Source organism: Cyprinus carpio, chromosome A24, assembly GCF_018340385.1.
Source record: "Cyprinus carpio isolate SPL01 chromosome A24, ASM1834038v1, whole genome shotgun sequence".
Classification (NCBI taxonomy): Eukaryota; Metazoa; Chordata; class Actinopteri; order Cypriniformes; family Cyprinidae; genus Cyprinus; species Cyprinus carpio.
The window spans coordinates 3068525-3085633 of record NC_056595.1 but is presented as its reverse complement, the minus strand read 5'-3'; the positions used below and the strand labels follow the sequence as shown (position 1 = coordinate 3085633).

Sequence of the window (17109 nt, the reverse complement as noted above, 5' to 3'; positions counted from 1 at the left end):
AACATCAAGCCACCAATAAAGACACCAAACAACAAGTAGAGTGTTTTTTTTTTTCCAGGCAGGGACTTACAACTTTTCAGACACTAACTAGAGTGGCACCATACCAAGAATGGAATTAACTGTGGCAGTGCTTGAAGTACAAATGGAAAGTTTGATAGCCACAGAGTTGCAATTATAGTTGGAGAAGTTCAGTGTTCGGACTGAGCCACACTTCAGTCTTGAAGTAATTAAAAAACGAACTCCCGACCTTTGTTGCCAATCAAGTAGATGCCATCGGGAAGTATCAAACCATAATGGTTCAACTCCCTGATGCACCCTTATTCCCATCGTGGAACCAATGTCTTAAGAGCTGTTGTATGGCTTCTCAAATTTAACAGCTACTAAAACCTTGTGCAAAGAAAAAAGGAAAGAAGTACTTAACACAGTCATAGCCCAGGTATCTGAATATGACAAGCAGAGTCTAATAATCAAAGAAATTAACAAATACAAGGCATCACTCAAAGCATCCAATATTTCTAATGATGACTTAAAGGAAGATGAATCTGCAATTATTTGCTATTGTCAAGGTCAAGACTTCACTGAAGAGCTGTCAAGTCTTAAAAAAGGCCTTAATTTCAGGAAGAACAGCTCCATTTTTAGATTGGACCCCAAGATACAAGATGGTTTGCTGAGAGTGGGTGGACGATTGAGAAAATCTGCAAAGCCATTCGTAACAAAGAATCCAATAATTTTACCCAAAACCCACAACATCTTCCAAGCTGTTGCTCAAGCATATTCACCAGCGAACAGGACACAGTGGAAGAAATTATATGTTGTCATTATTGAGAAAAAAATATTTGATTCCTTGTGCAAACTCTTTGGCAAGAAAGATCATTTCTGAGTGTGTAACCTGCAGACGACATAGCAGCCATGGGAGAGCAGAAGATGGCAGATTTGCCTAAAGATTGCATAACGCAACTTCTGATCTACCACCATTCACGATGCTGGCGTTGACTACTTTGGGCCGATTGAAGTCAAAAAAGGGGACGTGGTATGGTTAAGCTGATATGGAGTCATCTTTACCTGTCTTGTAAAGTTGAGCTGTGCACTTGGAAGTGGCTCATTCTTCTTGACATGGATTCATGTTTGAACACACTCAGAAGATTCATTTGTAGAAGAGGCCAAGTTAAAGAAATTAAATCTGACAATGGCACAAATTTTGTTGGTATAGAAAAGGAACTAAAGCAGGCTCTGAAAGAATGGAATCTAGACAAGATTGAGAATTCTTTATCCCAAAGAGGAATAAAATGGATATTCCCGCTGGTCCGCTTGGTTCACACCATATGGAGGGGTGTGGGAAAGATTAATTACTTAATAAAAAGGATTCTTCTGTCATCACAAAGCAACAGACTCTTTAATGATGAGAGTTTAGAAACAGTTATGCGCGTGAGTGGAAGCTTAAGCGCTAAACAATCAGCCATCTCTTTAACAGCATCTTCTGGGTGACCCAAATGACTTGGGGCCACTTACCAATCACTATTGCAGCTGAAAGTACAACCTAATCTTCCACCAGGAATATTTAACAAGGATGATCTTTATTCAAGGCGAAGATGAATGCAAGTTCAGTACATTGCAAACCTCTTTTGGAACCAGATGGGCAAAGGAATATCTTCCTATGATGCAAACAAGACAAAGAAGTGGAACCGTGTAAGAAGAAACTTCAAAGTAGGGAACATCACTGTGCTGGTAGCAGACCCAAATGCACCACCGCAGGACTGTGGGATCATGGGCAGAATCCTTGAAGTAAGAGCAGATTCCAAAGGATACATTAGAAGTTCAAGCTACTACAAACAAAATCTAATAAGATTGAAAGACCAATCAGCAAGCATCTCCTTATTAGTGGAAGCATCTGAAGAAGCACAATGAGAAGTACTGGAAGTATAATTAATATTAGAAAATATTAATATTTGTAAGGGAAAAACAGAGTCAATTTAGCTCAAAGGAATCATTTAAGATTTTAAAGGGGAATTTGAACAGAATCCTTTCTGTTTCCACGGCTGATCAATGAAATAGCCAGCGAGTGACCACTGAGCGAGCCGTTTAACATCAAATCTAAGCTGGATATTAATAATATCAAAGTATGAGTTGAAAACACTGATAATTAGCACAGTAACAAGATCGGCAGTTTAAGACGATAACTTGTAAGCACAAAACACAGATGCTTCTCTTTCAATATGAAAAAAGGCTTTATTGGATAAATCTAAGACATATAAGCTAATCTGTACATAAGCTGCACACACTCACACATTCACTACAAGTTGCAGGAGGATGAGAGAGTTAGGAAAGAATGAGTTTAAGAGGGGAATGAAAATGTGGAAATCTCAAGTTTACAGCAATAAGTGAAATTGCATAGACATGAACAACCATTAATCACTTAATTAACCCTGCGCTGGAGTTCTCAATGAGGTTAAAATTATATTAGAAAACACCAGAGCCTGAAGGTTACTTATGCTAAGCCTGTTTAACGGGTTCTTTGTTGTTTCCTGAAAAGGGCTTCCGTTGCTGGGATTGGCTGGAAGTTCAGTAATCGTTGAAGTAATAAATCATTCCGTCCATCAAAAACTTTCATGCTAAACATTTATTGTTGATTTGCATTAGTACAACATAGTCCATGGCATTAGAGCACAGTAAAACAACAATACATTGTGATTAATACAGTAAGTTATGTTAAGATTCCTTCCAACCAGAGAAAACATTTCCCCAAACAAAACACGTTATAGATCACTAGGGATTTCAATGGATGTCATTATTAATTATGGTTTCTCACACTTGCTGATTTAAAAGGATAGTTATTCTGTTGTCATTTACTCACCCCTCATGTTGTCCAAACCTGCATAAATTTATCTTCTGCTTTTCAAAATATCGGCGTTGTGTTCCACAGAACAATGAAAAGTCATAAAGGTTTGAAAAAAAAAAAAACATTATTTTTGAGTGAGCTATTATTTTAACTTCAGTAGATGTAATATAAAGTACATGTAACATTTAATTATTTCATTTTTTGGTTAAAAAAAACAAATGTTGCTTGGTGAATCAAAGCAAAACAGAGCAATGGTACTGCAATTGTGTTTTCTCTTCCGTTCCTCTTTCTCCCCTGTCTTTTCTCTATCTTGTTCCCAGTATCACGCTTTGTTCATTGATTATTTCGTCTTGCACTACTTCAAATTCCAGCTGATTGGTGACCTGTCTCCGTAGAGGGCAGTCTAGACATGCCATCAGCACCTTCTTCCCCAAAGATTGAGGGATCACGCAACACTTTATATATCAACCGAGGCACCAGGTAATATCTGGCTGCAAGTGGAAACACATACATAAGAGACTAAATATTTTGAGAACTCAGCCAAAGGTGTATTTGGTTTTCTATGTGTGCAACATGACTGCAACATCAACAGGAGTCACCACAAAATAAATAATTGAATGTATATTGATAGTGTATATGCACAAAAATAAATACTATATATGTCTTTGTAAATGTCTGGACATGTTTATTGGTGTGTGGTGTAGTAGTTATTGCAACATCTATGTGTATTTGCTTTTTATTTCACCTCCCAGTTGTGATAGAAATAAAAAGTTCACCTGTACTGTTTCAATTTGGTCTGTGTCAGACCAGGTCCATCAATGCGGAGCTGAACCTTTTTCAGGGGTGAAAGGGGATTCAGGGATTCGAGAGAATTCCACACTGACCATGAGTCTCCTTGCCAACCCGGGGGAGATCCAGTCATCTGTAATCATTTTATAACGGATAGCACCAACAAAGATTTACTGTTTTACAAAGCGCTGTGTGGCAATTATAAGTTAAGTAATCTAGACAATTCTAACTAAGATAAGAACTAAAAATAAATGAAACTCAACTACTGTAAATATTACTTGTAGTTGGTTAAATCCCATCCAGAATGTTCATTTTTGACATATTTCTAAATTAATATCAAGTGTGAACTCAAAATGAATACCCAGCCCTAAAGACAGGTTCCCCTAAGAATTGTTATTGAAGACGTTTACCTTCATTGTGAGTTCAGGAGGCTGAAGATTGACAACTTTCATTGTGCAAAGGGAAGTGTCACTTTCCTCAACTCGCCCATACACCATGAAGAGCAGGTTGGACTGTTCCACAAGGTAGGGCATGTACTCCAAAGCTGTGACATCTATTGTCAGGGACTCAGCTGTAAAGATATTATGATCACACTATGACCTAATCCGTTAACAATTTTTGTAGAATTCCTTAGAGCTTTATAACTTGACTTCAAGCATAATGAATAGTTTAACTGGAAACACTCGTGTCGGACTCACTCTTTGAGGCTTCCACAGTTGCAGATTGGTTTTCAAACATAAAAAGAAGTAGTGATGCTCGTGTGTAAAACGCCGCACAGCCACAGTGGATGACCACTTGATGGTGCAGGTGGTTTGGCTGGTCTGTCCTAATGTTCAGAGTCAGCTTGGAAGTTGTGCACCAATTTTGATGGTGTCAGCCTGGAGCTCGATGTCCACACCCTACTTCAGGGGAGTATCCAAGGTTATCGTGATGGAAGTAACTCCAGCCTTTTTGACTGGTATCTGCACCGCACTCTCGCCTGAGACTTCCTAGAGTCATGAAGGTTGAAGGGCCAAAATATTGGCATTGCACATCAATCATTCAAAAACACTATTTTTTGGGTGCACATGTCCACTTAGGATGTTTGGCTTTCCTCATGTAATAAGGAACAAATGAAATGCTTTGGTTGAGTCTGGCAAGTGTCAATAGAGAGCTCTTGAGTTATTGAAACCAACTGTTTTTAAACTGTCCCTCCATGAATCTACGAAACACAACACATTAGTATCATCGAATCTGTCCCTAATAATAATCAAATTACCCAGCATAAATAAACATATCTAAGGCTTGTAAGATGTTTGGGACCAAAATGATGTTGAGAACAACAGGCTCTATAATCCAGTCAAACATTAGTAAACCAAGGCTCTTGATTTAAATTACTGTCAGCTATGTCAACCTAAGCAAGGTAAAAGGCTCTTCCTAGTCATCATTAAAGATAATTGGTCTTGCCAAAGACTCAAAAGGTCCAAATTTAGTTTCAAACACTTAAAGGATTGTATTTTCTCAGGAAGAGCCCTTGAGTTCCAGTGAGAGGAGTGTTACTCATGTCAGTGAGACCGATCAGCTTTGAATCAAATCGTGCCTACATCGTAATGCAGCTCTCCCCTGATCTAATGTCACATTGCTTTTTAATTCATGTAGATTGATATGAAACGCACTCTTCTGGCATTTATAGTTACGACGTGATGTCCTCATATATTCGCTGATGTCCTCTTTTTAGTCAAAATGAGCTTTCCCACATACACAGTGTGTACACTGCATAATCTCTCCGTTTTCCATATTTATCAGCCTTTATAGCATATCAGATCACTGTTTAATATGAAGACAGGAAAAATATTTTTTTTTTCCATGTCCATTTGCATGTAGCCAAGAATTTAATATCTTTGTCAATTAAATCTACAGGTAAAAAGCAAGAACATGGCATACCTCTGCAAAGACAAAATTGCACGACCGGATAGCTGATCTCCCTCTTTGATTGCATTGACAGACTTTGGGACACATGATAAAGACTGTATATGGAACATTGTAAAATAACATATATATAAAACTTGAGTCAAAAGAGGGGGTTTGTAGTGTGGTGGCCATGTCGGTGCCTTTTATGGATGTGGAAAAGTACATGATACATCACTGGTATCTGAGGGGTTGCAGTCGATCAACTGCCAGCCAGAGAAATTATCAGGCAGAATCAGGCTCTTCATGTTACACCCTTCCAGCCGTGGAAAAGTTCCTGGTGAACTACAGAGAATGCTCTAAACATATGACTAAACCCAAGCTGGACAATGGTATTATATGGCTTCATAGAATATCCTTAATTTTTTTTTTTTTATAAATAGTAAAAAAGCCTCCATCTGTCTAAGTCTGCATTTACACTGGCACAAAAATATAAAAATAAATGCAGAGAATAAATCTGACGTATTTACTCTCACAAGGACAAGGATCAAATATTGCTGCACGTGTACATAAAAAACCCGCACACAGGATCTGGTTTTTTACATCCCGCTCTGAGCCGCTTTAATCAGATACATATCCAATATCTGGACATCTGGCCTATGTCTGAAACGCATAAACTGATTCCCATTTGAATTCCAAGCCATCACAAGGCGAGGGAGACGCATTTTGCCCACAAAATATAACTTCTTTATTTCTTTGTCAAATTATGAAGCAGATGTTGCCTGTATGCACTGGAACACAAAAACTCAGCTTCTTTATTAAGTGAGTTGATCAGGAGTGCAGAAACTTGTTTTGAGAGTATTTGACTATTTGATTAAAGTCAAAGAACCACCTGATGTGAACTAATATTTTCATTTACGACTGTTCAAAACTCAATGGTCTACTGAGTCTCTGAAAGTGATCACCAATGGAACTGGTCTAGTTTTGGAGGGATTCATGTAAACACAGATATCAGGTACTAGTTGTGCTCTAAGTGAATGTAAACAGATGGGACAAAATTAGAAATGGTCAAAAGATCAGATCTGTGCATTAAGCCTCGGTGAGTGTAAACACAGCTTGTTATTTCCAACCAAGGCACCGATTTTCTGCAATAAAGAATTGTGGACCTCTTGGATGTAACCTTGTTTAGGGAATCTCACCAGACTGAATCTTTTGTCCGGCTTCGGTCTAATTTCCCATCTTCATCCAGCACAATGTCTGTCTTCAAGTTGCCCGTGTTGTCAACAGCAGAGCGGAAAGTGGTGATGGCCCGTGTAGGGATCCAGAGACCACGATAACCTGGGTGGGCCATTGTACAGTTGTTGCAAAAAATGACGAAGAATTTTGATGTTCACATAATGTTTTAAATTATCATGAAGAAAATGTTTTAAAAGGACGCCCCACAGAACGTGTCATCGCCATACTCACAAGTGTTCATCACACCGGCAAACACCCAGCACTGCGCAAAGCGCACAGGCTCATAACCCTCATTGATATATTTGAGCAGGATTTCAGGGCTCCCGGTCCAGGCAGTGGGTGCTGTGCCGCGGAGTAGTCACCACTCCAGTTGCCAACCATGACACCTTTATCGTCTTGGGAGTTCAGCTGAAAATATACCACCAAATATAAAATGGTTACTTGTTCATGGAATTGTCCATACTTTAATTCTTTTTATGAAATCATACCAGAGCTGATGCTTGCCGAACTACTTGAGTGGCATTCCCACGGTACATTAGCGGTACTTTCCCAGCATCCATTATCATAAGACAGGCATCCAGAACCCCCTCTTCAAACTGTAGTAAACCACATAGGAAGTTAATTCAGGGGTGTCCAATCCTGTTCTTTGGGGGTTCACCTTCCTGCAGAGTTTAGCTTCAACACTAATTAAACACACTTGGAACAGCTAGTAAAGGTATTTCTTACTTCTCGTTGATTCGGGTGTACCTCATGGCCTATGTTGCATGAGTGCCATGCTACTGGCAGAACCCTTGCAAAGGGTTGTTCACTTGGAATATGCTATGGTGATGATTTGCTATTTACATGTTACTATTTACATTGAGGTGGGGGTCAAGTTAAGCACAATTTGCTGTGTCACTATCCTGTTGCATTGTGGTATATTGAGTTTCCTGAAGTGTACATATGAATAGTCTCCGCTCCCTCAGTCAAAGTCGAGGTGTTTAGGGTCTATCCATATAAATTTCCCTCCTCTTGATGAAGTGGAAAGTACCTCAAAATGTTAGCAGGGATTCCCCAAAGGGGAAGTGCTCCGGGAAGTTCGCATGTATGTCTAAGTGCGAAGTGGAACGCACTCCAGGATGTTTCTCAATTGGAAGGCTGCATCCTAGTGAGGCTGTGTCCTTCATAGACCAAGTCTTTCTCAGCTTCTAGGCTTGAGTCCTCCTCAGCACTGAACACTAGAATGAGATGGTCTAGTAAGTCCCCCATGGAAATGTCGTAAAGGTTAATGGTTATGGGTTCATTATGAAAACTCAGTATGCTATGATTTTCCATCTTGTGTGTGTGTGTGTGTGTGGTTTGGCATGTGTACAAAGGATTGTGGGTAATTGGAAGAGCAACAAGAGGTGTTGTAGCGAGTTGAAGGCATCTTGAACGCAAGGATCATTCTAAATTGAGAGGGGCTTTGACCGTCTTGATGATTGTAGGGCGACGCATGAGGTATGCAACCGTTACTAAGATGCAGCTTATGATTCAGAAAAACACCACCTATAAATTTCCAGGGAGGTGTGTTTGAAGGTAGGCGGGAGCTCTTACTGTAGGAAGGTGGCCCTCTAGGAGTCAAGATTGGAACACCGCCTAGGTTAGACAGTACATGCGGCCATGAGAACAGTGGGAGGGAATTTTTTATGCCTGAGAGAAGATGAAGGCAACTATCTCTAGATTGTGCTGAGGTTCCCAGCGAGCCCAGAAGCGTCTTACCATGAAAAGGATGGTTATGTTGTTGAATTTACATCGTAAATGTTCCCTACATCAGTCATCACCATAATCCTGTATGTGTTGCCTCTGTGTCCATGTACACTTTGATCCGAGGAGGTAAGCCACACATACAATCTGAATGGGTCATTACGTTGTAGTAAGCAAATACTGGTACAGTGTCCAAGCCAAATGTCACAGCACGTATCAAAGATTCGATTGTTTGATAAAATTTCAGGCTAAAAGACTATTTAAGTTTCGATTTCCAGTGTGTTGAGGTGTACTCAGCCAGAGGTGATAAATCAGTGAGGTTCAGGGTTAATCAGTGTATGGATCCTCGGATCCGTGTTTTTCTACACAGAATGCATGTCAATACTGGCTCCACATAAAAGATGTACGGAAGCGGCCAATGATGCAGCGGGCGTCAGGTGTTCATGCCACACTGTCATTCAGTAATCTTGCGTGCAAATGCACTTCGGGCGGGCGGTCCATTTTCTCACGAGTCGGTCCGCACGGTTTCTCTCCCCCAACACACCCACCGGAACCAACTGGGGGTAGAGTTTAGGTTGCCTTGTTTACAATAAGGTGAATTGCCTGTGATGGTGGACAATCAGCAGACTTTTAACCGGTCGGTTAAGGTTATGGGAGCTCATTTCACTATACTGCATCTTTATTACAGATGTTTATGTAGATGTTGATTATGCAACACAACGTGTGCGATGCATAGTAATCGCCCGAAGATCCCACAATCATGAACTCCCAGCTGCCCATTATCCTGAACGTAGCACTGAAGGCCCGGGTTTAGTTTGATGATGAGGGTGGAACAGACGTTATTCCTGCGCAAAAGGAGAGACTGGAAACTTCGTGGACTGGGCAACCATGGACTGGAACTTCTGTACTCGTGGTCCGCCACAAGTAGGTCAACACTCAACTTCCGAGAGAACGCCAGGTTTTTTGTTTGGGGTTTTGAAAGACAATTTGACTTACTTAACACAAATACTGTGGCAAATGTTTGAAGATTTTATGTGCAGAATGGCGACACATAAATGCAAACCCCAATGAGTAGGACTGTTACCCTGCACATCTTGGGGTCCCTTGGCCCCCCAGCACCCATTCAACGAGCCTTCATGAAGCAGGGGGGTTTGTAGACTCATACATGAGTTTGAGTTTGGGCAACAGGGAAATACGGGGGAGCGGGGGGGGGGACCGTGTTGGTGTTTTCACTTTTCTGGGGCAAGTGACATGAGTGGCACAAAATGTGTATTGACGAGTTTACCTAGGGATGACGATTAATGTTGTAGAAAAAATAAACCCATACACACAGTTTAGGTAGGGACTAGGAATCAACTCAATCTTGCTTTCCACGTGTTTTGGGGATCCAGGAATCAATTCTCGCAACATCCTCAAACACCTTGGAAGCAAGAAAGGGATTCCAAAACTTGGGGAAAGGGTTGCCTTTTTCCACGTCAATAGAGCTTGCTTTAAGTTAATGAGGTTTTGTAGTCAACTGTGTACTTCTGTGACATGTCAGCATTCGACTGACAAGTATTTAATGCGCCTACGACTTGGACAAGTTTCCTACACTGAGGTGTGGAACCTAAAATACACAATTTCAGACACCTGGTGCACAACTGTGAATAGGGATGATTTAGCTTAAAAAGGTGAAACTGTCCGACAATGGAAGGTTTTGAGCGACGCTTTGGACTACATAAAGAGATCATGCGGATAAGAATCAGTGAATTTTTTTTTACAAAGGGCATTGGAAACAGTTGATTCAAGAACCATAAATCGGAGTCATTTGCCAAAAATTTCTGAAACAAACATTCCTACACTTGTGAGAATGCATCAGCTAAGGCACGGCTGGGGGAAAAAAAAAAAACTGTGTGGTACTTATGTCACAAAAACTAAACCTGCCTATGTATATAAAATTGCTAAAAGTGTGCAGAAATACAGTTGAAAACTGTCATTAAAAAGGTGTGAACTCACCGGTCTGTGTAGAAGAGTAGAGGGTCTGCTGCAGAAGCTCCATGCAGATGTTCCAATGATGAGAGCCCCCAGGCTGATTTAATATACGCTCAGGACTTCCTCTTACACTGGAGGAAAAACACACGTCCAAACAACCAGAGCCTCCAAAGTCAAGAGCAATCCACGATTAGGGCAGTCTGACACACAAGTCTGTGGTACCTGGACTTTCTGATTCTTGATGACAACAGAATATTTCAGACCAATCACTGACGAACAGATGATATGATTACATAAGCATAATATATGATGGTCTTAAATTAAAGGCCATAATTTCATTAAAGTAAAAGATGTACTACTCCATAATTTCAAGTATTACCTGAATTGAAAAATAAAGGAAAAATACTCATAAACTGATTGGTAGAACTCACATTAACAATCATCAGCAGTTCACATAAAATGATAGATGTTAGTCTCGTCAGTCAAAATTTCAAATGATAGTGACAGTTCAAAGCAAGCATCATCATATAAAATGAAATACAGATGAATACATGTGGACCATTGTATTTGTGAACACCAGAATATGCGCATCACATATTCTTTCTTCCTTCAGAAGGAATTGTTTTATTGATTAGTAGTGCGCCGGTCCAAATCCACAGCATGAAGGATCGTTAAGCAGTGTTTTGGAACCAACAAACCACATGCCGGAATATGTGAAGTTAGTTCACAATCATTATGGATATGATGGATAGATCTGTGTATGCATATGCTGATCACTACTGACTCGAACTACTAAAGTCATTCTTTAAAACATCAACAGATGTTTAATTATTTTTATCATACTGTACTTCCAAAAGCCAGTTTTTAGTATACTCATGCTTTACATGTATTGTCTTATTAAATCTAATTTAATCTCCATTGTATATGGAGAGCTTAAATTGCAGTGTCAGCCAAACACAGTTTTACTGTAGCCTAACTTTGGTATTTTCTTGGGGGGGGGGTGTCATATTTTTAAGGCAAAACAACAAAAAACCTACTTATATCCGGATGATACCTCATAAATGTGTCCGGTCCCATAGCAAGCAAAGCCAAGACCATTACGTGGGATCCCCAAGGATGGATCAAATGCCAGGGCAGAACTTACTGGGGTTTTTTAATAGCAAAAATGCCCCCCAAATCTTTAAAAATGTTCATACGTAATCTCATAATTGTGTTTATTGCATTGTACTGTGATTGTAAATGGATAGATGCCGGGTCTGTCGAGATGCATTTTTACTGATGCTGATTTGTTTTTAACTGTATAGTGTATTATATTCATATTTATTGATCTTGAATTAGATTGAAATCAAATAAAAAGTAACACATTATCTGATATGGTTGTTAGAGAAAAAATTCTTTAGAAACGCTCTAATAAAATGACCCATAGAAATCAATTTAAAGTGGCAAATATTCCCCTTAATGGAAAAATATATATAATTTTTGGTATCTGAGCAAAATGTAGGACGATACCTTCAATGAACTCGAGGGTCAGATTAAAACCCTCAGGTGTTATGGGAGATGATGCATTGCGGGTTGGTGTTACATTTTTTATCCATATAAAGTTCAAACCTGTTTCCTATGGTTTTGCTCATCATACTCTCTTGATCCCTAAGAGTAATATATAAATTGATACGGATAGTTACCAGCATAAGCAGTCCGAAAACAATGACTGTATCTAAAAAAGAGAGAATGGCTAGAAAAAGTGCTTTTCTTACCTCCTATTCCCCACACTGAGTTAATGTCATAAATAAAAATAAATAAGTTTTGTACCTTAAATAATAAAATTCTTAGTTCTAAAACGAACAGACTAGCAAATAAAAATGACTGAAACTGAACTCGGAAATATTACAATATTGTTATTCATTATAGAAGGTACTGACATGAAAACAGAAGTTGGAAAAACGGTGAATGAATATATGATTTGATTGTGAGGCTTTTTTAAAGTGAAACTCTATACATGAAGGCCCATCAAAATAGAAGTTCAGGGTGGATGGAGATGCTGTTCTTACAGGAGTGGTCATAATTGAGGTACTATTACAAATGTATTTTACATAAATACATCTTGTTGTACGGGATATAAGGAAGTGGCCTCAAGGGCATGACAATAAATTTTGTAGTGACATGAAGATTCAGGGGAAGTGAAAACTTGTATGGTTTTGACCTTAATGAGAAGTGAAGAAGTTGCCCTGTTCCACGTATTTCACCTAAAACTCACGAGAAGGTTAGTCAGACTCGGGTTCGAAAGCAACCTGAATGCTATGAAGACACGACCGTGTGACAGTATGGTGTTGGTTCTGGTTCTGAGGCCTGGTTCAGATGAGTCGAGGTTCACTCTCAGGATCCTTCAATGGGCCGCTTCACACAGTCTGCGACTCTGAAAGAATCCACGGTGACCTACAGGAGCTGCGGTGAGATCGGGTGACTGCACTTCTGTTCAACCGTTTGGGGTCAGTAAGATATATATTTTAAGAAATTCAGCCATTTTGATTCTTAGAATGATTGCTGAAGGATCATGTGACACGGAAAGACTGGAGTTATGATGCTGGAAAATTCAGCTTTGATCAGTACATTTCACAATATAATACCATAGAAATTCAATGATATTAAATTGTAGTAAGTATTCCACAGTTTGACTGTATTTTTGATCAGAGAAAGGGCATGAAGAGGCTTCCTTTTTTTCTACCGACCCCAAGCTTTTTAAACAGTATAGTGGTATAAATATTTAGTTTTTTTTGGGTGTTTCCGCTTTGTTTGTGTTGTTGTGATTGAGAGATGTCAAGTGCATTTACAGGAACTGTGACCAATTGTCAGTTTAAATTTAATTCAGTCATTTAATCGATTTTTACCCTTCTTTTATTACCCTTCCTCCTAAAAATATATAGTGAATGCTTATTTTTCCCACTTTTCCTCGGTATCAGACCTTTACAGGATAGAGGTTCACTCTCTGCCTTGTCCTGAGAGGTTAACGATTTTATAAAAATTCAGATTGGCCTTGATTCTGAGTGAGTTTTCATCTTTCGCACATTCATATTACGTCGTTTCAGATAAATGACATGAAAAGCCGCAAGGCCAAATAAGATGTCTGTGTTTTACGCAGGGGCCATCCCCCCAGGACCATCGATTGAGCTTTATTCATCAGAGAGATGTGGCTACACCGGGCAAAACGGCCATCTTTGAATCGGGACGAGCCACTTCGTCTTCATCCTTTCCCACGTTTCAAGTTGGTGGAAGCAGGAGAGGAGGTGCGCACAGGAAGAGAAGGTTTATAATAAACAGATTGCAATTTTCCTGGGAATAAAACAATTCGAATGTTGATTTCTCACGAAATGATCCAACGTTGAAGAAGCATGGAGGTCAGAAACTAATAGTGCCTCTAAAGGGGTGGTTGGTGGTATTTCCATTTAAACAGCGAGGCTTTTGAGTCACGGTTGATCCGGATGTCTACCGTGTGATTTTGTCACAGGCTAATGTGTGATCTGAAACTACGGGCAATAAAGCACGATGGCTTCCTGATTGCCGGTGTGAATGCAACGCGCATCTTGTCATTGATCCTTGAAGAGTCAGAGGACAAGTGCTTGCAGCGGTAACTCCATTACAGGAGGTGCATTATAAACAGAGTGGGGGAACTCAGGGGTTGGGCGGAGGACACGAACTGGTTGTTGTTTTCGTCAAAGGTGAAATGTCGCAGGGGGGGAGGAGTTATTTTTGATGCTTGTGGATGAGGGTATAGGATCGGTAACACTTTGTCTAAAAGCTAGAAAAAGCCAATGCAAAAGAACGAAGGAAAACAAAGAAAGGAATAATTACATTGAAAAACTATATTTGAGGGTGCTTTGCCAGTAAACGCAAAAGTTAGGGAGCATGCAACTGAACAGAAAACCCGTGGATAGATGGGGTCCATTACAATTTATTGTCCATCTCCACATCCCTTACAGTATATTACATGTGATCTGTGAATACCATACCATATCTTTATTATGTTTTATTTTCAATCAAAGCTTTGTAATTTCCGCAAATGATGGAAAAAATTTGAAAAATATTATTAAATTATATCAGTCATTGCACAATGTTAAAAGTTTTTCATCACAGAATGCTGTTAATACCAACGCACAATTTGAGTTATGGTTGTGGGAAATGACACGGTGTTAGAAATTTTCCTGACTTTACAGAAAAGTAACAGCTAACAGAGTTAACTTGAGCCAATATAAAATTAATATTAAAAAACTTTGTCATCAGAAGCACTTTACCTTATATTGTTTTTTATTTTATATTTATTTATTGTATTATGGCATATTGTCTACAAATATCAACAGTTAAAGGTCATTTGGTCAGACTGGCTGGTTTTAGACGGGACTGATACTGAGACACAAAACGAAAACCATGAAAAAAAAAAAAATGTTGCTTGGTAATAAATGAGGGTTAGATCAAAGGGAGAGTTCACCCAAAAATTTAAATCCTGTCATAATTTACTCACACCTAAATTGCTTCCAAACCTGGATGAGTTTATGACAAGATACATGGTAACCAAACAGTGTGCTGGAAGCCATTGACATTTTTTCCACAGTAGTTTTTTCCTTCACTATGAAAGTCAATGGCTACCAGCACACTGGTTGGGTTACTAAGCATTCTTCATAATTCTTGTGTGTTCAACAGAATAGAAGAAATTCGATGCAGGGATTGGAACAACCTGAGGGTGAGTAAATTATGATATATTCATTGTGGAATTGAACTATAATTTAATATAAAATTAAATATAAAAGGTTTTATTCCCGCTATTTGCCAAGGCAAAATTTATGTTTTTAGTTCAGTTTAACTGTGATGTACTAAAATACAACCTAAATATAAATACAATTAAAACCAAAATAAAATTAATAAAAACCTAGAATAGATAAAATGAAAAACTACTACTTCTACTACTAAAAATTGCAAAAAACACATCACCAAAGTGGACGAACTTATAAATTAACTTTAGCTAGCTAAAATTAAAATAAAAACACGAAATTAATAAAAAAAAAAGATTTTCAGGGGAAAATAAACAGTATATTAGTATGGAAAATGAACACTGCTTCACACACAAGTCGGCTATGAATGTGGACACAGCGGGGGCATCCTGTCTGTCAGCAGTAGATGGCGGCATTAAAGTTTCTGCTACAGTCCGCTGGGCTTCACTCGCATCCGGCTCACACGCAGACGATGCACTGGATGCTCCCTTAAGAAAAACACACACACACAAAAAATCCATTTTTGAGTTCTATTGTTTTCGACGTTTTAGATTTTGCCGTAAGACCATATGCAAACAAAAAAAAAATTGATTGTATACTGAATGAAGAGGTTAAACTTTTTTAATTGTAGAAAATATCAGACACCATATTTAATTGCAAACAACACAAAGTACAAAGTTCTTTCCCATTCATAATGACAGCACATACATTTGTGTCACATAGCCTACCTTCCATTCACGAGCAGTGATGAGGCCTGATGATCTAGAGACAAACAGTCCCTAATGTACACAGGAAAATTCAACAGGCAGATCTGGTTGGAAGTGTCCGAAGTGTCTTCTCACGACCCTCCAGAGATTAGATCTGCCTCCTTCCGTATTTCAAATACATTTGGGGCTTACTCAATTTTCGCTTCATACGACCATACAACTTCGACCATGAACTTCCATCACGAAAGAATTGCATAATCATTCTGAGCTATACATCCACATGCTATATTACATCAGTGTTTCTATCAGGTAAACTGTTCACTTTTTTGAGAAAATGAAAGTCTAGTCCAGGCGGGGGGAATTGCACGTTTGGGGCGGTGCTTGAAAGGGTTTCAGCAACAGTTGTTCGGATTCGTAACACAAGGTGAGGCAGTTTAGTGTATGTGGTCAAACGGGAATCACAGAACATCAACATTAGAAAGATCAAAAAATAAGTTCTGAAGATCCCATTTAAAGACATCTAAGATGGAAAGTCTTTGTAGAAACAAGGGGTTTGTATTTTGTTTGTAAATGTTACGACTTGTTGTTCGGAACGTTCAGAGAACATTCAAAAGACCTACAGTCGCATAATACATTATGCCAATTGCTAAAAGGGAAGTTGGTGCAGGAAAGGGAAAGAAAAAATAAGCGCGCACGGGGAGGGCAGGAGGTGAAAAAGACCACGATTAAAACCCCAAGAAAAAAAAACAGTTGGTGTTCAAAAGTGGAAGAGAACAACGCAGAAAGACGGGGGCATAACGAGAACAGAACCAAACGGCCCGCAAGAAACACAGGGGGAGGAGGCGGGAGGAAAGGGAACAGCATTCGCATGTGGAGCAACGTGGTGCGTGTGGGGAACAGGAGGGTGGTCATACAAACGGACTCCCACGCTAAGATCGGTGTACAGCTCAATTAAATGACCCTTTGTGGAATGGAAAAACGGGTCAACACAGGCTGAGCAGGCATGTGATTTTACGGTAATAGTACAATGAGGAGAACCACAGATGAGTGAAGGGCGGAGAATTATTAAGGTGGTTTTTATTAAAACGGGAGGCAAATGTTCAGGCCGACACAGTAACCCAAAAGCAACAGAAAGGGAGCAGCAGCACTAAACACGTTTCGCCAGGAATCATCCATCACCAAGGGAAACCTGTGTGGG

The 17109-nt window shown here is 39.4% G+C and overlaps 1 long non-coding RNA gene across 1 annotated transcript; it reads right to left on the bottom strand.

The window, feature by feature from the left end:
* Window positions 1-3739: 3739 nt before the first annotated feature.
* Window positions 3740-4367, bottom strand: LOC122135489. The gene is made up of 3 exons (XR_006153535.1): window positions 4324-4367; window positions 4036-4196; window positions 3740-3758 (listed from the first exon to the last, which is right to left on the bottom strand). It is a non-coding gene; the product is annotated as an uncharacterized LOC122135489 (long non-coding RNA).
* Window positions 4368-17109: the final 12742 nt, after the last annotated feature.